At 40.5% G+C, this 9,958-nt stretch overlaps 1 protein-coding gene across 2 annotated transcripts in view; it reads right to left on the minus strand.

Annotated features, from left to right (window-relative positions):
* HAPLN1 (hyaluronan and proteoglycan link protein 1) overlaps nt 1–9,148 on the minus strand; it is a 134,966-nt gene extending 125,818 nt beyond the window's left edge. For both annotated transcript variants that reach the window (XM_030193357.1, XM_030193356.1), the window contains exon 1: nt 8,635–9,148. The gene's annotated coding sequence lies outside the window, so the exon portion shown is untranslated. The remainder of the gene's footprint in view (nt 1–8,634) is intronic.
* Nucleotides 9,149–9,958: the final 810 nt, after the last annotated feature.

Raw genomic sequence — 9,958 nt, forward strand, 5'->3', positions numbered from 1 at the left:
AGTCACAGAACAAGCCTAACTTGCAAAAACAAATGGTAGCTATTTTACAGTGCTGGTGTCAAGATACAGAAATTAATACAGAAAAACACTGGCACAAGGATTGGGGAAGGGATGGGTGGAACTGGAACTGTGAATACACACAGGACAGCCCTGTCAGCTGCATCCTGCCCCCTTTGGCAGCATCTGTATAATGAAATCCTTTCGTATATTTGTTATTTTGGAATGGCCTTAGGAATGCAGTGTGCAAATATAGCTTCAGTAACTGGCAAAGGTTCATTGAAAACAATGAATTATCTAGAAAGACCCAGTAAAGTACTCCCATGATTATTTAGGATATTTTTGTCTAGTCGTTATTCCATTTTTCATCTCACTTCATGCAAGAGTTTACTCAGTCCTTTTTGTGTAAAAAGAAAAAGCAGGATTGCAAAATTCCCGAGATATATTATAATGAGGGGTCAGAAGGGAATGGAAATGATCCAATAATCTTTTAGCTAATCTGTCATTACAAAAGAAAAAAAAAGAGAAGCATTTCCTGGGGAATTCTTCCACAGGCTTTCCCCACTTTGGGGTTCTTTTACTAAGCTACAGTAAAAAGTGACTTTAGTGTGACCTTAGTCTTTCCTGTGTGCTAAGGCCATTTTTACCACAGCCAGAAAATGACCGATTTTCCTATTTTCTGAATTAATGGTCATGCACTAATTTTGCAATTAGCACATGGACATTAAAAAAATTAGCACATGAGCACTTGTAGGTGGTAATGACTCACATACTAATCCTGCAGTAATCAGTTACCATGCAGTAACGTAGATGTGCTAACTGATTAGCCCAGAAACGCCGAATCTCCACCATTCAAGTACGACCCTCCTAGAAAAATTACACAACACTTTTTAGCACGTGGCTTGTGTGCACATATCCCAAACGTAGGGGTCCTTTTACTAAACTGAACTGAAAAATGGCCTGCGCTGGTGTAGACGCGAATATTGGACACGTGCAGGTCCATTTTTCAGCACGCCTGCAAAACCTTTTTTTTTGGCCAAAAACAGATATGCGGCAAAATAAAAATTGGCCCGTGTCTATTTTGGGCCTGAGACCTTACCGCTACCTATTGACTTAGCGGTAAAGTCTCACACGTTAATCGGGTGGTAATGGTCTATGCATGTACAATGCCGATTAACACCTGGTTAGTGCTTCGTGCTGGAAAATTTGCAGCACGCTTAGTAGACACACGTAAAAAATGAAATCACCGCCCAGGCCAACGATATAGGCTGAAAGTGGCATAATTACTGTAGAACATACTGTAATAACTGGATTAATGTGACTATGAAATCAACAGCTCCAATTTTCTAAATAGGGAACTCAATTTTTGCCTTAAACATAATTGAAGAATTGATGTTGATAGATTATGCCAAAGGAGGAGATATGCCAAGAACACCAATGATACCTACAGATATGCCATTCTCATTCAAATTACAATCCTCCTTTCCACCTAAAATTTGCCATATTTATTGACAAATCACAAGGGAGCCCTTTTACTATGGTGTCCCATGGTAGTTTGACCAGCAGCGCTCGCTACACCTGTGGTAAAAAATATATATTTTTGTTTGCTCGTGAGACATGTCTGGGGCAGAAAGTAGGCATGCCTGTGCTAATTGGGTAATGCAGGCACATTATCGCATGTTACCTGATTACCACAGGAGTAGCGCAGGAGCCCTTACTGCCTCCTAAATAGGTGGTGGTAAGGGCTTCCGGTGGTAATGGCCACATGCTAATGGGGAAGTTAGCATGTGGCCATTAAAAAAAAACAAAAACAACCAAGGCCATTTTTCAGCCATGCTAGAAAGGGGCCAGAGTGCGTGGCAAACCCATGTGCTAATCACAGTGCCGGCCACTTTCAAGCGTGGCTTGATAAATGGATCCCATAGTTTCTGGAGTAGATTTTGGATTTGATTGCTCCAGTCACTGTTAACAACACATTGCTACTTGTAGAAATGGAATGATGAAACATTTATATGTTCTTCCTCAATAAAAGAGAATCAAAAAACATTTATGGGGGCAATTCTATAACTTGGCACCTCATTTTAAGCATCCAATACTGAGCACTGTATCAATTCTATAATGACATCTGGGTGGTAAGATGTCATAGAATACAGCATAAGTCAGCACTGCTGCACCTAAATGTAGGCATCAACAGATATGTGATATCTATGGCAGTTATAACTGTTAGCGTATAAGTGCATCAAGTGTCATACGTAACTTAGAGTATTCTGTAAGCTACCTGTATAACCAAGAGACATGCTCATGTCCTGCCCATGTTCCACCCATGTGTATGTCACACCTTGTGAGTTGTGCACATTCTTCATCTAATTCTCTAAAAGTCACCAAAAATTGTGAATGCAAATTTGGGGGTATGCACAATTTGTGTGCATAATTTAATTAAACAACAAACTAATTAGCAACAAATAATTGGCTTTTTAACAAGCAATTATTGTCACTAATTAGATTTAATTGAAATCTAGGCGCATAAATGTAGGCGCATGACCTGTGTCTAAATTTTACACATGAGTAAAAAGGAAAGGGGTGCAAAAATGGGAGGGTCATGGGTAGAATGGGGGTGTTCCTAGCATTTATGTGTATTATTATTATAGGATAAGATGAGATACACGCCTACTCCCCTGTTTACTAAAGCTTAGCTGAAGTTATCTGCAGCAGGGCCCATTTTATTCCTATGGCGGGGAAATGGTAATTTCACACATTGTTATAGAATATGCCCCAGTGTGCCTAAATCTATATGCCAACATTTATGACTCATTTCCCTTGGTGTAAATGGATGCGAGTAGTTTTAAGTGCTGTGATATCAACTGATCAAATTCTATTTATCACACCTAAATATAGGTGCCATTTACAGAATACGCTTAGCTGGAAGTTTATTCCGTGTGGATTTTTTAGGCAACATATATAGAATCTGGCCCCTAGTGCTGAATTTTTGGGGGCACAGTTTATAGAATTCACTCCTATGTATGCAATTGGCACCTAAAGGTGCCAGGTTATAGAATGGGGGAGGGGGAAATTGTTTACTATCATGCAAAAAGATAAAGATGAATGTGTTTTTTTAAGCTGACCAAATACAGTACGTCAATGTGACTGATTTTGTTCTTTCATCACAGCTTTTACTCTTATTTTCCTCAGGTGACCCTAAGCATTTCTGCTAGTTTATAAAGATATCCTGACTAACTAACTATTCTTCCATATATTTCTTTTAAAAAATAATTCGGTATGTTTTCATGCTAAGAATAAGATGGCAAAGCTGAGTTGTTGCGATTAGGTTACACACAGATGTTACAGATGTGGTTTTGTTTGAAGACCGCAATGGAATATCCACTAGGTGGCAGACAGTGATCATCTTTAATTCCTCATCCCTTCACAAAACCTCCCATTCATAGGGTAAATAAAGAACTACATTATTAATTTATAACGTTGCATCCACTCTGTGCCTCATATTTGTTTAGCCAGCTGTTTCCTCCAATCCTCCTTTAATGCCATGGCTGGGAGCCCTAAGTACAGTTACACAGTTTTACCCCAAAGAACATTTTGTTGCCTACACATTACAAGTTGCTTTTTCAACTGCTTGACTGTGCTATAGTTACTAACGGTGGAGCCTGAATGTCTAATAATTCACTAGGTGCAACAGATGAATACTGTGGTACAAAAATACATGTTGGGTTTTCTCACTGTGGTACAACTGCAGTTGGAAACATGGTATGACGTGGAACATAAGAAAGGAGCAATTCTATAAGGGGTCCTTTTACAATGGTGCGCTGAAAAATGGCTTGCACAGGTTTTGGGCGCGCGTCGATCCATTTTGCAGCACGCCTGTAAAAAATGCCTTTTTTATTTTTACCAAAAATGGACATGCGGCAAAATGAAAATTGCCGCACGTCCATTTTGGGTCAGAGACCTTACTGTCAGCCATTGACCTAGCGGTAAAGACTCACGTGGTAACCTGGCGGTAATGACCTATGTGTGCCAAATGCCACTTGGCACGCGCCATTACGTGTGCCCAAAAATAAATATTTTTCGTACACGCATATTGGACTCACACCAAAAATGAAATTACTGCAAGAGCCACGCGGTAGTCAGGTGGTAACTCCATTTTGGCATGCGTTGGGCTCGTGTAGATGCTTACACGACTTAGATAAAAGGCACTTCCTTTTTAAGTGCTCAAAGCTGTGCATGGAGAGCCTTATTCTACAGTCACATTAGGGCATCCAGATTCCAAAACCTAGCATAAGCACACAGGGCCGCCAAGAGACTGGGCCGGGCCCAGGGCAAGGCTGCCCCTGGGGCCCCGTCCCCCACCACTGCCCCCCCAAGGTCATCACCGCCCCCTCCACCCGCCCCCCCTCCATCCACCACCGGGCTAAGCCCCCCTGAATTCAAATCATAGCGCCTCATCTCGACCTCGCTCCGTGTGAAAGAAGCGCAGAAGCGGCAGTCTGCAGATCGCCTCCCTTCAGGCCTTCCCTCCCTGTGTCCCACCCTCGTCTGACGTAACTTGCATACACTTATCGATGACAGTGCTGATATTCTGTACATTTACACATGCAAGTCACATGGAAATGCAGGGACCCAGTGACAGAATTGTACTTAAAATACACGGGACACAGGAAGATGGCTTGCCTAGCACCGTAGATACATCAAGACTAGAGTCCCAGCTGCAGTGTTCAATAACAGAATTTTCAAACAACATGAAATATAGCACTAGTGATAAAAGCAGGGAAAAGAGTTAATTGATCATTTATAACACTAGTGGGCTTTTATGGTCTTAAGGTGTGTGTGTGTTTTTATTATAGGTGGTTTACGATGATTTGCTATTCAATCCAACCTGATTGTATATGTTATTTTGTAAGCTGCCTAAAATTGCTTAGAAAGAGTGGGACATACAGTAAATGGTTAAAATAAATAAACAAATTCATTTTTCCAAACAGATTTTTTAACGAGCTATTGTAACATATGAACCCCTGGTATCACAGGTCTCATCAGAGACTGTTGCACAGACGCAGAGTTCTCATTAGAGCAGATGGCTCTGTGGCATATTTTGATTGTACAAACAGCAGTTTCCTGATGGCTTCCTTTGCCTTTCTGTATTTGAAGTTTCAGCAAACTCAGTTTTTCCTTTTTGAAATGACTGCCAATTTATAATGTGAGCAGCATAGCCAACACCTGAAAAATGACCATTTATTAGAACCCATACAGCTACCATGATAGTTGGGAATGAGCATTTTCTGGGGCTAATGTACAGTGGAGGAGCTGAAGGTCTGAGGCAAAGAGTCAGAAACCCACTCAGGCATTAAGAAAAGGATTGCTTGTGGTAGTGCTACTTTTAGAATAATTTTAAGAGAGCTCAAACCAGATTGAAGATAAGTTATGTATAATAAGCACTTCCTGCTCAGTAATATCTAACACATTGAATACAACCAGTGGGTAATTTTATGTTCAAATCATTTTTATTCAGGAACAGCAAAACAAACAAGATTACAAGATTATAACTTGACTAAACAAGGTAAAATGATACATGAGATGTACCTAACATGAAAAAAACCCCCACATATATCTTCAGTTGAATAACAGCTCTTCTAGGTTATAACAAATAATCTGATGCATCCCCTCCCTCTATGCCCTCCACCCTACCTTCCACCGGACATCTCATGGGAAAAGCGATATATCTTTAAATTGAAATGACTGTTTCAAAATCCTGCTATATGCCACATAAATCAAAGGTGTCCCAAAAGGTTTCCGTGTAGGTTGAAAAGTTAATCTTTTACGAGAGTCCAGAGGTTATACTCCAAGAAGCTTCATGGTTAGGAGTGAAATCATCAGAGATCTCCATTGGGCTTGAAGGGGTAATTTTTTTTACACAGGATGCTAATGCGTAAAGGCACAGTAGATGACCGAATCAAATTTATTTTATAAAGACACCTAGATGCCTATGACTAAAATGGTGGCTAGATTGCAGCCATGGACTGTTTTAGCAGCTTGGGAGCTGGTGTAAGTGTTTGAACATACATTCTGCATGTCCACGCATATTTTATATAGAATGCATGTACTTTGCGATTCCACCCATGCACTACCTCAGAACATCCCTGTATAAGCACACACCTCGCTGTCACTGCACATGCGTTTATAGACATTTTATTTTTAAAACTACTCTCATGCGCACGTGCGCCAAAATGGAGTTACCACCCAGCTACCGCATGGTTCTTGCGGTAATTTCATGTTTGGTACACGTGGCATTTGAAGTGCATAGATCATTACCGCCCCGTTACCGTGTGAGTCTTTACCTCTAGGTCAATGGCCAGTGGTAAGGTTGCAGACCCAAAATGGACACGTGGCAATTTTGATTTTGCCGCACATCCATTTTCGGCAAGATTTTTTAAAAGGCCACGCCTACACTACCGCAAACGATTTTTCAGCGTACCTTAGTAAAAGGACCCCTGAGATATGTATTCTAACTATTGAACTAGGTAGACTTGGAAGCACCATTGCTTTAAATGGATCCATATTTTGGAATCTGTCAAGCACTTGTGACTTGGACTGGCTAATGTCAGACAGGATTCTGGGCTCAATGAACCTTGGTCTGACTCAGCCTAGCTTTTCTTGTGTTCTTATATTCTGTTGCTTAAAATGAATCACAGTATAAAAATGCAGAAGGAGAGAAGATCATAAACACATTGAGCAAGCATCACTTTTGAAATTCTGTATTACAAAGTTCCTCAGATGTGGACTACTACAATGGTACTGTGGCTTCAGCTTAGCAAGAGTCATGGTGGGAATCCCCAGCACAACAGAGTTTCCTTAGGATCCCTAACATACGTTTTGTGTTTCTGGCTATCTTCTCGATACACAATTATATTTCTCAATTACTGAACCTCTGAGAGGCCTTCCTTTTCTGTCTCTCTGCATTGTGCAATCATAATAATAAATCTACAAATAGTTGAGAACTTGACAGATGAACAAACAGCATGACCATATTTACGTGTGTATCCTTTATCATTGAACCTATGAAATTCTTCATAATGTGAGTTTACATCAACTTGAAATATTTTATGAATCCATGCAATCAGCACTGAACATAGAGAAAGACAAAGTGAAAAATCCAAATGGGAGAAAAAAGCCTCAACAGGCTTCCCGAGACAATGCTCTTATTATAACAATGGAGATCTAGCTGTCATCATCAACTAAAAAAACAAAAACCTCCCAAACTGCATTTCTCTCTTTCTTTTTCATATAATTTGCCAAATACACCCAACATTTAACTTAAATGTGCTGACATGCCTTGTGAGAAATATTGATTTCTCAGAAGGCATCACAGCACCATAGTTTTTTTGTATGTGCAAATTTAATTCCTTTTGAAACCCTAACTTTAAGATGTAGTGTATTCTTCATCATTGCTCAGATAAAATATTGGGCACCCAAGAATTTATAAAGGACTAGAGGTTGCACTGCAGATTATAAATGTTTTATTAAAATAATTAACAACATAGAATAACAAGTAGACTAAAGTATATGCTGTTTTCACTGAGATAGATTCACAATTCTGAATAATCCTGAACAACAAATGTTCCTGCCTCATAGTTTTTATATATTGGCATAACACATTTCTGCAGTACAGCTAGATTCCAAGGCAAACACCAAAGGTCTTTTTGACTGCATGACATCATGTTGGAACATGCACAGACACACTTTCCGAAGTGAAGATTCCCTTGTGTATTGGTCCCATTGAGTACTTATTTTCCCCATACACAAAGGGATGGGGAGCAATACCATACAGCATATCAGCATAAATCTAGTAGCTAGGTTTAGTCCTGTATTAGTAAACGAGTTGAATGAAGAGCAAACTTCAACCAACAGGTTTGCTATTGGGAAGGTAATTTGAGCTTGCAGGTTTGTATTCATTTAAACAGAAGACAAAAATAAGGCTAAAAGCCGGAAACAACAGCTCTTTCTCATATTCAAATTTCACAATATATTGGTTATGTGTAAAGAGCTTCCGTCTGCGGCTCCTTGTGATCTTGCCTCAGGGTACCTGGCCTTGAGGTACTTCTGAAAAAGAGGGGTCAGCTAAACCCTAGTCCCCTTTCTTTCCCTTCCCTCCCGGGAGGCTAATGTGCTATTGCCCATAACCAATGCACAGGCTTGGCTTTCACTTTCCCTTTAAATATCCCGCCAGATTTGTTTTACAATTCTTCACCTTTCACAGGTAAACTTCTCTCCACAGTGCAGGGAGGAACGTCCACTCGGAGAACACATTTACTTGTATTGGACGCTGACTGAAGAGGGGAAATCCCGTGCTCTGTCTCATTCTATGTATTCATGATTGAGCAACTTGTTGCAGTACGATTCAATTTGTTAGGACAAGGCAGTTAATAATCATTCTAAGAACTTTACGTTGAGAATCACTATTAGTTTGTTAAGAATACTTTTTCCCCTATGCAAAACCCTTAATCAGCCTACGTCACTTATTCTCAATTATTTTGCTTCATGTTGCTAATAACTTATTTTTTAAAAAATGAAGAAAAACTTACGTAAGAATCTGAAAGAAGAGCAAGAAATTTTAATATGTTGCTTAGTGCTCACCTTGTTAAGTCTGTGTCCAGGGTGTGTCTTTGGTGCTGTCTGAATGGCAAAGGTCCTGATGCAAGGAAGTGAGAGTCAGGATCTCATACAGGGGAGAGGAAAAGCAGCACGTCATAAGCAAAATACGCCTCCGAGATTTTAATTATCCTACACCAGGCAGGACTCGAGAACTCCTCACAAGAGCTGCTGCTGCAGCACAAGGAAACAGAAATCGACTCACTCTCCCCCCCTCTCTCCTTTTGCAGAATCTTTCTAGGAAGCAGGATACATCACCGCAGAGATGTGAGACTACTTTTCCTTTCCTTTTCAGATAAACTGTTGATTTTTATGGCACTGGGATATCCAGGAAAGAGCTGCAGAATCGGTTTGCTCAGAGGGAAATAAAACTGCTTCCAAGAAACTCAAAAGCTTTTAGAGTTTCCTCCTTTGGGTATGGGATTGCAGTTCCAAGCGGAGAACAACCATACGAATATGTTTAACCACAACTAGCACTGTGTGTCTGATTTCCCCTCTTACAAATAATTATACTACACTAATTGACACCCCTGGCCAGCCCTTCGTGTATTTATAGTGAGTGTGAGTAGGTGGGGTTGGAATACCGGTGTGTATTCATCAGGAGGCCAAAATTAGAACCAGATGAATACTGAAAAACAAACATTGAAAGGACCAGCTAAAAGAAGATGGGTTTGGGAAAATAGCCTTGCTAAATAAATGGGCATTATAACTTGAGGGAGCATATTAGGCCATTGATTCACTTTCTTGGGCAAGGAGCTTCTCTGAAGAGGAAGTGGCCTCATATTTCTGTAACAGAGCTTCTTTTGATGGATGAACACACACGCACAGGGAAAATAAAAAGTTAGGTCTATAACCTGGCAAGCAAAGTTCTAGGAAAAAGGTGTGACACTCAGAAAATTAGAGAAATGGTGGAAAAAAATAGTCCTAAGTCAAATGTGAGTAAAGTGGGGACAGGAAAGATTGTTATTCCTCTATTAACAACCCCTCCCCCTCCCCTCCCCCCACACACCCACACCCACACCCCCACCCACCCACCCACCCACACACACACACACACACACACACACACACACACACACACACACACACACACACACATATCTATCAGCTATGTCTGTTATGAGTGCATAGGAAATAGTCCCTGCAGAGGTACAGCAGTGCTGAAACTGAATGGGTTGGGAGGTTAAAATAGGTGTATTTATGAGGAGATGAAAGCAACTGAGAAACACCTTTTTCTTCCAACCTCAGTGGATAACAGAGGGGCACAGAAGATTAAATTGTTTGTCCTGTACTGTGTACTGCAAGTGGC

This window comes from Microcaecilia unicolor, chromosome 2, assembly GCF_901765095.1.
Source record: "Microcaecilia unicolor chromosome 2, aMicUni1.1, whole genome shotgun sequence".
NCBI classification, from domain to species: domain Eukaryota; kingdom Metazoa; phylum Chordata; class Amphibia; order Gymnophiona; family Siphonopidae; genus Microcaecilia; species Microcaecilia unicolor.